The 16,548-nt window shown below is 26.8% G+C and overlaps 2 long non-coding RNA genes across 3 annotated transcripts; both read left to right on the forward strand.

Moving 5' to 3' along the window:
* The first annotated feature begins 5,615 nt into the window (after positions 1–5,615).
* On the forward strand, positions 5,616–13,902 carry LOC132918620 (uncharacterized). Its single transcript, XR_009660523.1, has 4 exons — positions 5,616–5,746; positions 7,184–7,329; positions 10,405–10,520; positions 13,765–13,902. It is a non-coding gene; the product is annotated as an uncharacterized LOC132918620 (long non-coding RNA).
* Positions 13,903–14,027: 125 nt separating this feature from the next.
* On the forward strand, positions 14,028–15,384 carry LOC132918114 (uncharacterized). Of its 2 annotated transcripts, none has more exons than XR_009660381.1 (3): positions 14,028–14,529; positions 14,610–14,736; positions 14,814–15,384. It is a non-coding gene; the product is annotated as an uncharacterized LOC132918114 (long non-coding RNA). The 2 variants fall into 2 exon arrangements; XR_009660380.1 differs by having other exon boundaries at positions 14,610–14,732.
* Positions 15,385–16,548: the final 1,164 nt, after the last annotated feature.

The following is a 16,548-nucleotide window of genomic DNA, read 5'->3' on the forward strand; positions in this document are numbered from 1 at the left end:
GGGCCGGTGCTCTCGCATCCTGCTGCCGCCGCAACGCCCGGTGTATGAGAGTGCGATAATTAGGGGTTACCAAACTACGGACGGACTCGAGTATGCGCGCGCAATCGGCCAGGCGTAATCGTCCGTCCGCCAGCTGCGTTTTCAACGTACGGGTATCTGGCTTGTCACTAACATCCGATCAGTCGAACGTTCGTAGTTTCGGTGAACGGTCACATAGATCCCTCGACAGCTAGATCCCGGTGACTAACTGACGCAAGAGGATCCAGTTGACGCGAGATTAAAATGACGCATGAGGATCCAATTGACGGGGGATTAAAATAATCATAAGGATTTTACAAATTAATTAATTTTGTAATTAGTATTATTAATTTTTAATTATCAATGTATTTAAATGCTTTTAGGTTATTATATCGTAGTAACACTAGTATAACAGTTGTTATCTAAGTATCTAAGTATCTAACATAATCTATATAATTTTTGTTTCATAGGTAGACAAAGACAATTAAAAAATATTTTCTATTATAACCTAATGTTTTAATAATATACGCATAAATTATTTCATAAATAAAGCTTTCATAATGTTTGGTTTCGTTTATACATCTAATAAAAAATTAAAATGTAGTAACTGAAGTTACTGGACATTTCATTTCTCAGAAAATAGCCATAACTCATGTCTGGTCACCATCTTATGTTTTTTTTATATTAATCAGAATAGTATATAACAGTATAACTATATAACTATAGCTACTATTATATTATTATTATTGCTTAAAAGTTTTAACTTTATACATATTCTCACTCCCAGTCTCAGAGGTTAGTCGTAAGTCCTGCAGTGGCGCCGATCTATATCTCATGTTATGGGAAAAAAATGCTGGTGTTAAACTCACCTACTAAAAAAAATGTTTAGCTAGTTACGTTCGAATGGTACTATATTTATTTCTAACTATATACATACAAGATACAGCATAACAAACTATTTTTGATTATCACCCACCCACCCATAAATATTTCTGGGGAATTTTTTGTTTGGCACTACTATTAGTACATATACCAAATTTGAATATTGACAAAACTGGATATTTTAACGAAAAATAACGATTATAGGTATAGTTATCCATTTTGTTTTAAGTTATTACAAAAATATTATTTAATAACAACAATTCGTGTATTATTATTTTACACTAACAGAGAAGTATTCAAAATATTATGTAGATTAGTTTTAAGTTGTTTATGCCATAAACTTATTAACACCTGCAGTGGCGGCTCGTCAGTGGTCTTTGAGACGGCGACTTACCATAAAAAAAAGTAGTAAAGCAATAAAAAAGTTTGAAGAAAATTGTAGTATAATTTAATATTTTTTATCTATTTTGAAAATAATTCTGATGGTTTTCGATATTAATATTGATTACTGATAATATTATAATATTTTGTATTATATTTTTACATTAAAAATTGGAAGACGGGTGTCATTCAATAATAATACGGGCGAAAAATATCGATAACAACAACTAATTACTAATTTATGCGATGTCAATGGCAGAAACTTTGAATGAGTCTAGTCTCAATGTACTGAACAACATCTATACAATCTACCCCGCCCTCCACCATGTCATGCATATACAATTTGTATAAGTACACAATTGAGTCTCCGGAACGGCAGACTCCCGAATAAATTTAAATGTCTGGCTAATAATAATATTACAATATAATAGTACAGTATATAATCTATGGATATGGATCTATCATATTAATCTATAATCTATGGCAATCATCAATCTTCGCTATTCGTCGGAGACGATCGACGGTTGTAATAATTTTAACGGAAACAAAAAAATAGACGTACAAATCGTTAAACCGTACTTTAATATATTTAATATTTTACACGCATATGCCGTTCTGTTCAGCTTATTTTTATGAAATATCTCAATATCTTCAATTCGAAACGCAGTAAAGACGGACGAGGAAAAGTGTTCCTGGGTCGGCGATGTGGTTACACTGAACGTGTGGACATTAAATATGATACAACTAAGTTTCACAAAAAAAAACCGATGTTTACGTGAGGTGAGTTTAATTTTCTATACTTTTGGAGCTTTAATTTACTTTTTAGACATAAAATAAATACTTATTGCACCGGACAATCTGCTACCCGTAGGGTGACGTATATACGTATGCATATTTTATTCACGAACGCGCGATGCATAAAATACGTGAGACCGAAAATACATAATCGTCATATTAGTATTACCAGACCCATTTTATATAATAATTTATATTTATATTAATTGTATAAATAGCATTTTTCATTTATAACTGGCCGAGTACCTGACTAATATAAGTTTTTTTTATCCCTAACAAAAATAAAAAAATTTCCGAAAAGACACATTAATATTTTATAATTGTCTAAATTTTTAAGATATTGGATATTCATTTCATATTTCCGTGATAACTATTTCTGCTCAACCTATTTTGGTTTTTTTGTAGTAATTTAAAAACGAATAACTGTAGTTATTTGAACATTTTACCAAATGTTAATGTTTGCATTTCTTATACATATATTATAATTTTCAAAATATTTTGACTGTATAAAATAACAATAGCATAATACCATAAATAGATGCATTTATTATATATATATATATTAATATCGTAAATTATCTGAGCATATTAACATTAGAACCTATTGATTATTTTAAAATCATTAAAAAATAGTATGAGTAGGTATGTATTGTTCCTAAACAGGACGGTACCGAAACGGGAATGATATAGTCACCTGTGTATATATAACGAGTCGAATGTGAATTACTGCTTGTATTTAGAATTTAATTTTATTGATTTTGTAACTCCTTCTTTATTATACGTAGATCATAATCGATTAACTATTTAGTATGTAATATTAATTGAATGATTAAACTTTTAAATATTTTTAAAATTATTAATTATTTAGTTCAGCCAAACCATAAACTGCTGTATGCCTGTATAGCTACTATAGTAGGTGACTACAATACTACATGTAGACTAGGTTAAGTATGTCACTATAACGAATTTGTACAATATAAAATTCAATGAAATTAAAATTAAGATAAATAAAATTCAGGATATACAATTATTATGGTTTTATGTATGAAATTAATTAGATACCAAAAGTTTCGTATGTAAGACAGCTGAAATATAAAAATAAATCCTATAATATCACATAGAGTTCTATAAAAAAAAAACATAATATGATCTATCACATTATATTACAATATTTATCATCCGTGGCAAACGACAATCGTCGTCATTTGTAGGAGACGATTAACCATTCCAATAATTTTATTGAACAGTCGTCAAACAACAGCCTTCATTACATGACAAGTGCTCTCATTTTCATAAAAAATTTCAATGATTTCATTCCGAAGCGTAAAGAAGACAAATGAAGAAATAAACTATATATTTCTTAGGTGGCTGTGCACTTTGAACTTTAATATGACACGCCGAAATGCGTCGAAGGATACTTACGTATGTTAATTTTCCTATAATTTTAGGGTAGTAATAAATTTAATTTTTATACTTTAAATAAATATTTATTGACTTGTACAAGCTGCCACCCCGATTACTTAGAAAGTTAGAACTATATTTTATTTCCGATAGCCGGCAACCGGCGGGTTATTGTATAGACCCGTTTTAAATTCTTAAACGATGAAATCTTTTTTTTAATATTTTATTATTTTAAAGTTCTAGATAATATTTTTTTCATAGTAAATAATTTAAGAATATAAAATTTTTAACAATTTCGAAACAATTTTTTTTTAGTTTTAAAATAAAATATAAAATATAAAAATTGGTTTTACTTTTTGTCAGTGTAACCCGTATCCTTGTATGATTTTCAATGTAAAAAAAAAAAAACAAAAAAATATCCCTCGACTTGCTATGCAACACAACCTCAAGTAGGTCACAGGGTAAGTTATGTCGTATAGTATGTGCAGTGATTACACGTTTTGCTCCTCTGTGCAGTCGCTCTGCTCCGCAAATCGAAAATATCCCGTCACGCGCCTGAGTAAAAAACCGAAAATCGTGAACTTCGTAAGTCTATAACTTCAAAACTAATGGTTTCCGCAAATTCATTTTTACACCATCGTTTAAGACTCGTTAAAATACATAGGTTTCCGAAAAAAAAATCGAAAAATTCGAGTGGCCGCTAAACTAGACTTATGCCAAAATTTTTATTTTTGTCTGGTCCGCAAACTGTTTTTAATTTGTGAATATGGCATGAGAGTTCTAAAAGATTAAAGTTAAAAAATAGCCAAGAATAAAATAAATTCGTCAATTATACCTTGGATCCTGGACGTAGCATTGAATGTATATTGATTTTAAAATTATTTGGTTTTTTTTCTATCTGTTATGATTTTTTGTAGCAAATATGATATATTTAGTACTTTGGATGGTTAATACTAAAATAAAATAAAAAAGTTCAGATGTTATCATAATATTGAAAAACTGGAATTATTACATTACCTTTATACTTGTATAATTTCGACAAAATTAATTCATTTACTAAGTTTTAATTCAAAAATGCTAATCATAGAATGTTGAAAATTTTATCAACTGTCTACATTAAGATTTTCTATGCATTGTATAATTATAAAAACATTTTAACAATTTTAAATAATTAAATTTTTTTTTTTTTTTAAGCCGATAAAAATTATTTATAGCAAATATGATTTAAAATTTAATACAGTGTTCCTGAATTTTTTAAATGTTCAAATTATTTTTTTCATTAGTATTCAGATAATTCTTTTTATATCTACAATTTTAAAATGTTCTATAGGAATTCTCATGAGTTTTTTTAATGCAAAAACAAAAATAAAATGCTCACTGGAAACTTATATTATGACTGTTTGAAGTTCATTATTATATAATTGATATATGAATTAATAAAATATGAAAATTAATTTATATAAAAATGAATATATTTTATTTTAAGTTTAAAAAGTAAATTGATTCCCCAAAGCATTGACTAGTGACTAGGTACTATTTGTTACAAGAAACCACAATAAACGAAATGTATGAAATTTTTTTCTATTATGATAGGTGTCTTCAGACACAATGTCTACAGACAGAGATAATTGCATCTAATGTAATATAGGTATGTAAGATTAAGTTAAAACACTGCGCGTGATTAGAAGCAAAATAATGCAGAAATAATAACTTAGAAACATAACGATATTAATCATAATTCTTTTTTTTTAAATATATATATAATAATATAATTATTTTTATTTAGTTCACTATTTTCATAGATTAAATTAAATAATTTTTAATCATCTTCATTAGAATAAAATATTAATACTTTGCAATATCTATAAAGATTTGGTCTAGTTTATATGTTTCAATTTTACGTATCTCAAACAGCTAAAATAGAAAAATAGATCGTATAATATCACAAAGAGTTCTATATTATAAATGTATCATATTATAATATTCGTCATCCGTGGCATACGACAATCGACGACATTCGTCGGAGACGATTAACAATTCTATAATAGTCTTAATGAACAGTCGTTAAACAACAGTCTTCAGTACATGACACGTATTCTCATTTTCATTTCACGCAGTTTATTTTCATAAAATATCTTTATACTCTCATTTAGAATCACGATGAAGATCGGATATAAAGAAAATTTGGAGTTTCTTCGGCAGCGGTGCACCACTCCGTATAGACTGAAGATTGACACAACTCGGTTTCCCGGGAACAGTCGATGATTACGTAAGTTTTTTTCTTATTCTTTATTAGGATTAAATTTACATTTTAAACTTAAAATAAAATATATTCATTTATATGAACGATTGGCTACCCGGACGATGTAATCGACAAAAGCACATATTTTATTCTACTATTCATGCCGGGTGACGTATACGTATGCATATTTTATTCCCCAACGCGCAATGCATAAAATACGCGAGACCGAAAATATATAATCGTCATATTACCAGATCCATTTTATAGAATAATAATTTATATTTATATTAATTGTATAAATAGCATTTTTCATTTTTAACCGGCCGAGTACCCGACTAATATAAGTTTTTTTTATCCCTAACAAAAATAAAATGTTTTCCAAAAAGACACATTAATATTTTATAATTGTCTGAATTTTGAATTTTTGATGGCATTATTAGATATTTATTTCATATTTCTGTGATAACTATTTCTGCTCGACCGATTTTGGTTTTTTTGTAGTAATTTAAAAACGATTAACTGTAGTTATTTGAACATTTTACCAAATGTTAATGTTTGCATTTCTTATACAATATATATTATAATTTTCAAAATATTTTGACTGTATAAAATAACAATAGCATAATACCATAAATAGATGCATTTATTATATATATTAATATCGCAAATTATCTGAGCATATTATTTATTATTAGAAATCTTTTTTTTAATATTTTATTATTTCAAAGTTCTAGACAATATTTTTTTCCATAGTAAATAATTTAAGAATATAAACTTTTCATTTTTATCTGGTCTGCAAACTGTTTTTAATTTGTGAATGTGGCCTGAGAGTTCAAAAAGGTTACCGATCATGCATTAATGATGAAATTGCCAAGAATAAAATAAAGTCGTTATATGTACCCCTTAGAATTTAGATCCTGGATATGTAGCGAAAAATGATTAATGATTTTACAATTATGTAGTTTATTTTCTGTCTGCCATGAATTTTTGTAGCAAATATAATCTATTTGGTGCTTTGGTTGGTAAATACTAAATATTAAAATAAAATTAAAAAAATCAGATCTCGCCATAATATCGGAAAAACAAAAAAGCTGGAAATATTACTATATTTATATGGTTTTATTTTTCGGTGAAAAATTTTATTAAAAAACTATTGAAATAATAAAATTATAATTAAAAAAAAAAATTCAGGATATACAATTATTATGGTTTTACGTATGAAATTAATTAAATACCAAAAGTTTCGTATGCAAGACAGCTGAGATATAAAAATAAATACTATAATATCACATAGAGTTTTATAAAAAAAAAACATATGATCTATCACATTATTACAATATTTACCATCCGTGGCAATCGACAATCGTCGTCATTCGTTTAAGACCGTTAATAATTCTAATAGTTTTATTGAACAGTCTTTAAACAACAGCCTTTAGTGTATGACAAGTGCTCTCATTTTTATAGAGTATTTTAATAATTTCATTCTGAAGCGCAAAGAAGACGAATGAAGAAATAAGATTTAGCTGTTTCTTTGGCGGTGATGGTGCACGCGTTTGAACTGTAAATGTGGTACAGCTCGATTTCGCCGAACAGCGTCAAAGAATACTTACGTAAGTTAATTTTCCCATAATTATGGAATATTAAATTTATCTTTTATACTTAAAATAAATATTTATTGACGTGTACAAGCTGCTATACTTGGATGACAGACTTATATTTTATTTCCAATCGTCCAATGCAATGGCCGGCAACCGCAGTGAGCTATTGTCTACGGCCCGCTTAAAATTCTAAAACAACGAATTTTTTTTTTAATTTAAAGTTCTAAACAATATTTTTTTGCATAGTAAATAATTTAAGTATATTAAATTTTTATTCTTTTCTTGCCCGCAAACAGTTTATAATTTCTGAATGTGGCCCGAGAGTCCAAAATGGTTGACCACTGGTCCAATGTATAAAATAGTCAAGAATAAAATTAAGTCGTCAAGTATACCTTGGATCCTGGACATAGCAATGAATGTATATTTATTTGACAATTGTGTAGTTTCTTTTCTATCATAAATTATTGTAGCAAATAATATGATCTATTTAGTACCTTGCAGGGTGGTTAATAGTAAAATAAAATAAAAAATTTCGTATCTTGTCATAATATCGAAAACACAAAGAAACAAATGTATTATAACGCTATATATAGGTACTTGCATAATATCGACAAAATTAATTTATTAATTTAATTTTAATTAAAAAATGCTAATTATAGAATTTTGAAAAATTTACCAATTATCTACATTATGATTTCTCTATAGGTAAATTGTATAATTTTAAAAGCATTTTCATTATTTAAAACAATTAAATTTTTTTTTTTTTTTTTATTAAGCCGAAAAAAATTATAGATATGCAAATATGATTTAAAATTTAATACAGGCTTCTTTATCAATCGTTCACTAATTTACTGTAATAAAAAATGTATAGCCACGGTATATTTTATAAACGTTTAAAATTAAAATTTTGATTGTATTCTGCTAAATCTATTAAATGTTAAAATTAATTTTTTCTTTAGATATTCATATAAAATTTTCTTTTTATATCTACAATTTAAAAATATTATATTGGAATTCTCATTAGTTTTTTTTAACCTAAAACAAAAATAATATGTTTACTGGAAAGTCACATTATTTTTTATGACTATTTGAAGTTCAGTATTATACCTATAAGTGCTAGGGCTAGGGACTTCATTCCCTAAAAAACCTTAAAATATGTATGCATTTATGCCTTTAAAAATTACGAAACATGCTATTAAAATATGCACTAAAAAAAATAAATAACAGTATTTAATAAAAACCTTTTTATTTTAATATGAATACATAATTAATAAAATTTTAATTTATAGTAAAAAAACTTGTCATAATAAATAATTGTCATAATTTCATAATTTCATAGAATGTTATTTTGGTAATATTATCGGCTATCGCCTATCGGAATCACTTGTGAAGTATACCATTAAGGCCATAGTCCATAAATAACAATGGGAGCGTTCGGCGAGAAAAACAACAATACTAATTTTATATATATAAAACCATAAAATTAATATTTCTGGTCTAGGAAATCGATCTAAATTTAAAATTGTTTGTATAAAATATTTATTTAATTATAAAACTACCATTTTAATATTAAAAATGCTCAAATATGCACTTATAATTAAAAAATGGTCAAATATGCAAAATATGCAACTATAAATTTTAAATATGAACTCGTATTACCATGAAATAAATTTCTATATTACTTAGCTATGTTTTTAATGATTATTGAAAAACATGCAAACTCCTAGAAGTCCCTAGCCCTACGGCTATAACTTATTAAATGTTCATTATACACCCACCCTAAAAATAAATATTTTTTCTCAAATAATTTTTATATTTTGTTATAGTTCAAAAACGAATAATCTTAGATACTTAAAACTTTAATTAAATTCTTATGAGAGTATTTCTTACAAATAGTATTTTTTCAAAATATTTTGAAATTATGTATATTTACGATATTATATATTTTGTTATTATTTAAAACATTATTTGTAGGGACATAAAAGGTTTTTGTACATGTTATACTATACGTATACAATGACATTTTTGACATACGTAGATTAATCTTAAGATATTATTTATTCAAATTATTTTACGAAAGAGTTGTACCTATTGACTCAAAAGCATATATAACAAGAATATAATACGGTATAAATTATATTTATTATTTATACAATATTATAATAATAATTATGATAAATGCAATGTTTTTGGAAAAAATGTAGCTTGTCAAACTTTACACAAAAAAAAAATAAAATACTTAGCAATATCAATCAACATATAATGTTATCAGTCATAATACATCAAAATTATACTTATTAATGAAAGTTGACTGACTGTCTCTTTCAAATTCAAATTTCACCCACTAATTACAGTAATAAACTTAATCACTAATGTATAAAGCAACACTGTAATAATTACTTCTTTATCTTTAATTTAATGTAATTTTTGATTATTTTGTAAAATGGTACTGAAAATTGAATTTCTCAAAACATTGACTAGGTACTATTTGTTACATGAAACCATAATAAAGGAAATGTATGAATTTGTTTCTATTATGATAGGTGTCTTCAGATATATATATATATATATGTAAGTTTACATGTAAGAATATGTAAGATTAAGTTAAAGCACTGCGTGATTAAAACCAAAAGAATGCAGAAATAATAACTCAGAAACATAACGATATTAATCATAATTCTTTTTTTTAAATATATATAATAATATAATTATTTTTGTTTAGTTCATTTTTTTTTTAAATTAAATAATTTTTAATTATCTTAATTAGAATAAAATATTAATACTTTGCAATATCTATAAAGATTTGGTCTATAGTTTATATGTTTCAATTTTACGTTAATATGTCAAGCAGCTAAAATAGAAAAATAGATTGTATAATATCACAAAGAGTTCTATAAAAAAAAAACCATAGATTTATCATATTATAATATTCGTCATCTGTGGCATACGACAGTCGATGACATTCGTCGAAGACGATTAACAATTCTATAATAGTCTTAATGAACAGTACTGAAGTATATGACAAGTACTCTCATTTTTATTTCGTGCTGTTTATTTTCATAAAAATGAATTTTTATTCTCATTTAGAATCACGATTGAAGATCGATATGAAGAAAATTTGCAGTTTCTTCGGCGGCGGTGCACTACTACGTATAGTCTGAAGATTGACACAACTCGGTTTCACGGGAACAGTCGACGCTTAAGTAAGTTTTTTTTTATTTTATTTTTTGGGATTAAAATTATTTTTTAAACTTAAAATAAAATATACAAATTTATATGAACAATCCGCGCTAGTCGGACGAAGTAGTTGATGTAGACGCATATTTTATTCTCCAGGGTCCAATGAAAAAATATCACACAATGCCTACTTATTTTACTCATTAGTTATAGTAGACAAAAATTGTGAGAAATAACAACCATGTATTATTTGTATTATTCGCGATTATATTATATTAGAATAGTAGTAGAATAGTACACCCAAGGGCGTCCGCAGGAATTTTTCAAGGGAGGGGCAAAGCACCTATATTTTATTTTTTATTTCATTATTTTATTAGTGATATAGTACCTCATTGTTTGTGAAGTGTTTTCTTTCAAATAGATAGAAAATGTAAAAATTAAATTATTAATTATGTCTAAATAGTTAGAACAGCATTAGTTTTAATTAATTAATGTGCAACTTTAAATTAATAAATGCGATTTTTTTATATAAATAAAAAGTAATTATTAATTTCATAATTTTAGGTTTCCTATAAAATTAAATGTTTCTAGCTTCTACAAAATAAATAAAAAAATACCAAATTAATTAGAAATTATTAATTTTTTTAAAAAAAAAAAAAAAAAAAACAAACATAACTATGTTATCTATATTTTCTAGCTTGAGATAAATCTAACTGTACTGCTTGTAATGCATTTGTTATAGGTTCTAGTTGAGCAGAAAATGTTGCCATTATGAATAAACATACAATAAAATTTGATTTAGTTGCTGCACTGTGTAACTGAAATGCTTGACTTTTTGTTTGTGAATCAACGCCTGTCTCCATAGATATTATTTCTAATTGTTCAACTATCTCAACAAAATTTTCACTAAAAATTCTTATAGTTTTATATTTTTCTGACCATCTAGTCTCACAAAATAAAGGAATTTTTTCTATTCTTTTTCTTCTTTTAGGACTTAATCTAAAAAATTTAATAATTGACCTGATACTCCCAGCACAGTTTTGAACATGCTGAAGTTTATTCAAATCATTTATTACTAAATTTAGTCTATGTGATGAACAGTGTACAAATACAGCTTTAGGAAATTCATTTTTAATAATTGCTTGGACACCATTATGAATACCTGACATAACACTACAACCATCATACCCTTGTCCTACTAAATTGTTTAAATTAAGTCCAGAATTTCTCAAAAAATGTATTATAGATTGTGCTACAATTTTAGCATGCATATCTGTTAAAGCAACAAAACCTAAAAAGTCTTCTTTGACTACAGGGTTTTCTGATTCAAATGAGATGTATCTTATGCCTATGGATAACTGTTCTGTACCAGAAATATCAGCAGTCTCATCTGCCAGAATAGAAAAAAATGATTGCGATTTCACTAAATAATTTGTTATTCTGCTTAAAATTATTTTTCCTGTAATATCAATTATTTCATTTTGAACTCTAGCTGAAATATATTTGGAATTTTTGGGGCTTGTTTCTAAATGACTTAATAAAATTTTATCACCAGCTTCAATTCTAAAGTTAATTAAAGCATTGAAATTTCCTTCATTTGATTTTTTTCCACGCAAAGCAATTTCTTGAGTGCCACAAAATAGTATACTTGAAATAATAGGAAAAATTTTTTTCCTATTATTATCAATCAGTAACTTATGAGAAGTGTTAATTTTATCAAAAACAGTAGTAGCTTTGTTAGAAAAAACTTTAATAAAATTTATAGCATTTTCTGTGCATTGTAAGTGTGTCTTAGAAACTTTATGTTCACATGCTTTTTTGTGAAAGTCTTTAAACTTAATACATGGTTTTTTCACAAACTGAACTTGTTTATAAGAATTACCATGATCACTAGATGAATGAAATAGAACACAGAATACACAAAATGGACCTTTCATTTTTTTAGAATAAGACAACCATGGTGAATATGTACTTAACCATTCATAACGAAAACTACGAGCAACTGACGTACTATCTTCCTTAAAACTATACTTAATTTCTGGTGTCCAGATATTGGTTAATAGTTCATGTTTTGTTTTTTTATCAATAACTACTGTGCAAGGAAGATTAACAAAGTTACCAATATCTAGCCTACTAAAACTATCATTTTCTAAATTAGTAGAATTCAATAAATTTGGATTAGATGACATAAATGAAGATGGTGTTGTTGGTTTCGGTGGTAATTCTATAACTGGTTGTTTTTCAAAAGAATTATTAAAAATATTATTACTTGATTTATCACATGGTTCACTATCTTCATTATAAATCGTACAGGTTTGATTTTGTTCTTCATCTTGTTTAGAACTATTATTACTCTTTTTTTTTAATATTAAAAATACTAAACATTATTAAGCTACTCACTAAGACACTAGGTATACTCAAAAATTACATTAAGTCGTAAAAGAGTAGATAACTTAGCTAAGTAGATGTTAATACGTTGAGTGTCGCACTATTTATGATGGGTATAACATAAATATTGTTATTTTATTACATAATATCCAAGCAAAATATATGCTAAACGTTATTAAAATAAATTATTATTATTGTCATTCGGCGACAATTATAAAAAAAAAAAAGTAACAACACAAATAATATTATATTGTTATATTATTATCGGAAATAAAAATTAAAAATAGCAACGCTGCGTTGTCGACATCACTGTCGCCGCCGTCGTCAACAGGGAACAAATAATTAATACAAACTAAAAATAGCTACACAAAATCCAAATATTATATCAACATTGATTATATTAAATATTATTATTATTTTTTTTTTATAGTAAAATATTTTCGAGATATTCGAGTATGAGATCCTACTGAATATTCACATATTAAAAAAGTCGAAACAGTGCTTCTAAAACTGATGACTTAATACACCCATAAAAATCTACATAACATTTTTTGTTGACTACGTGTGTCGTGTTGACCAAGGTTGACACTCAATGTTTCAAAAAATGTTTTTAATTTAAAAAATATTTATTTTGTGATATTTTATATTATCTAATGATAATTGACCAAGGAAAAAGCCAAGGGAGGGGCAGATGCCCCTACTTGCCCCCCCCTGCGGACGCCCTTGAGTACACCTTAGATCCTGGACGTGGACGTAGCGAAAAATGTATAATGATTTTACAATTATGTAGTTTATTTTTTGTTTGTCATGAATTCTCGTAGCAAATATGGATCAATTTGGTACTTTGGGTGGTAAATAGTAAAATAAAACAAAAAATTTCAGATCTTGCCACAATATCGGAAAAGCAAAAAAACTGAAATAATTACGCTATATCCTTGTATAATGTCAACCCGGAGGACGATTGGCAGTATCATTAAGAAGCTCATCTGAATAACAAAAATAAGCAAGGCTGTGTTTGATTAATACTATAATTTTTTGAACAGTAGTACGGTATATTATGAATATTTACTTAAATTATATTTAATTTTTATGGTTTATTTTCAGATAATGTACTGTACTACTGTTTTAGGTGTTATTTTTATTTCTATAATACGTTGATAAATTACCAATTTTTTCAATTTTTTTTCTTAACACAAATCTAGTTTGTCTTTGTGTATGTTTAAATTTATATTTTTTATAGTTATTGTGCTGTTTAACTTTCTTATAAAAGAGAGTGAGGAATTAAAAAGGTGGCCACCGAACAGAAAGTTAAACTGCAATATACTATAATTGTTTTAGTTCTTGTTTACATTTTTAACTGATAAATTATGAATATAAAATTTCAAATTAATTTAAATTCAAAAATAAAAGAACACCAACATAGATTTCTTAAACATTAAAATTTTACTATAAATTTAAATTACATTTAATCAGCACATTAGTTGAAGTTTTATAGGAACCGAACATATTTGGCTGGATCATGGACTACCCACCGACGGAGAATTTGTCATTGAGCTGAAGAAAATGTGTCGGCACTCGGCTTCGTTTCAACCCGGAGGAAGATTGGCAGCATCAATAAGAAGCTCATCTTAATGTCAACTGTCCAAAGTATTTGTTTGTATTATATTATAATTATTAGAATCGTAGTAGGTACAGTATACTATATATAAATATATAATATTTATTAGTGAAGAAGGAATTCGTCACAAAACTGATGGAAAATGTGTCAGCACTCGGCTGTATTTCAACACGGAGGACGTCTAGCAGCAGCAAAATGAAATTCAACTGATAATCAACTGTCCAAAGGATTTGTTTGTATTATATTATAACTTTTACTTTTTAGAATCGTAGTAGGTACAGTATACTATATATAATTATATAATATTTATTAGTGAAGAAGAATTTGTCACAAAGCTGATGGGAAATGCGTCGGCACTCGGCTTCGTTTCAACCCGAAGGAAGATTGGCAGCATCAATAAGAAGCTCATCTTAATTTAGTTGTCCCCCCTTTACGCATTAGCGCTCATCTCTCATATCCACTCATCCAACACATTCACTATCGCCGGCCGGCAACACACATATATTATACACATTACCCGTTTTATATTATATAGTATTATTAATATCCACATAATTTAAGTTATTGTATATTTTTTTTTTATTATTTGAATGCATTCATATGATCAGTTGCGTATTTAGGAATTTTAGGATAAGGGCAACACATACTTTGCCGCCTCCCCCCCATTAAAAAAAAATTAAAAAACTTCTACGCCGCGCAATAGTGGTCAAACTGTTAATACCATAGAATACCATGTTGTATAAATACTATAGTATTTTATACCTCTATGGCACACATTTGTTGTGAACATTATTAATGATTGACGTCACTGCGCCAGTACTCATAAAGTACGAAATAAAAATTTGCCGTTCTGGACAACTGGACCCAAAGCCCCTACCTAAATACGCCGCTGCATATGATGCGTTCTCGCTTACGATGTGGATTAGGCCTACTGGGGACACCACAATAAAAAAACGCGCCTCGTGTAATACCTCATAAAGTTATTAAACAATACGGACAATGTTATTGTACGTCGTTTAATAATATAAAGGTGGTGTGGAAAATTACCTAACATTGTTATTCTTATCTTATAGTTACCTTGCATACATATTTTTATTAAATACCAATTAAATAATTATTTATATATCAAGAAACGAGAAATATTAACGTTTTATAAAGTATAACATTATAACAATAAAATAGTTTTGAAATAAAAATATTCTTTGACTTGTTATAAAAATACTCCAAGTAGTTATTATATTAGTTCTTATTTTACAAAGACACTAACAAAAGCGGGTCAAATTTGATATTGCCAGAAATATTGTAAGTATTACTTTACTTAAAACATTGAATTTACACATATTTTTATTTACTAATTATTGTGTATTTTATTAATAATTTTATTTTTATTTCATGTAAATTTGAAACTTCATATTTTACTAATTTACTGACGCATTGGTTACGTAGGTATTTGTGTCTTATAATAAATTACAAATGTTTGGATGTGAATATATGATTGTACACATTTGGATTTTATTAACCATAGGCTACAATTACTCTAAAATCATTATGTTCTTAATCTCTTTTATACGCTAACCAGTTTTCAACAAAAGTGATTTTTTATTTTCTTAAAATTCAAAAACGAATAGCTGTAAAATTTAAAATGTTTACTAAGCATTTATATTATCATTTTTTCTATAAATGGTAAAATTTTCAAAAAATTGTAATTCATTTTGAGCTTTTTATAGACCATTTATATTTGCGTGATTTATTACTTATTAGTGTTTTTTAATAGCAATAATGGATAAATGGGTCAAAATCCTTGAAAAAATTGATTTACTATTTTTACGGCTTTTTTAATACATTAAGTTTTCTCGATACTACAAAACAAATTACTATCTTGTAGAGACATAGACATACAAACTTATATTTTTCTTTTACATTTATTCAGCAAAGGAAAAGGCTCGTAAGTTTTTCACATTGGAGCCAAATTTTTAAATTTAAGCCACTGTATATCTAAGTCGTTACTCGTTCACATGACATTTTCAAACGTATTAGCCATGAACTAA

The sequence above is a fragment of the Rhopalosiphum padi genome, chromosome 1 (genome assembly GCF_020882245.1).
Source record: "Rhopalosiphum padi isolate XX-2018 chromosome 1, ASM2088224v1, whole genome shotgun sequence".
NCBI classification, from domain to species: Eukaryota; Metazoa; Arthropoda; class Insecta; order Hemiptera; family Aphididae; genus Rhopalosiphum; species Rhopalosiphum padi.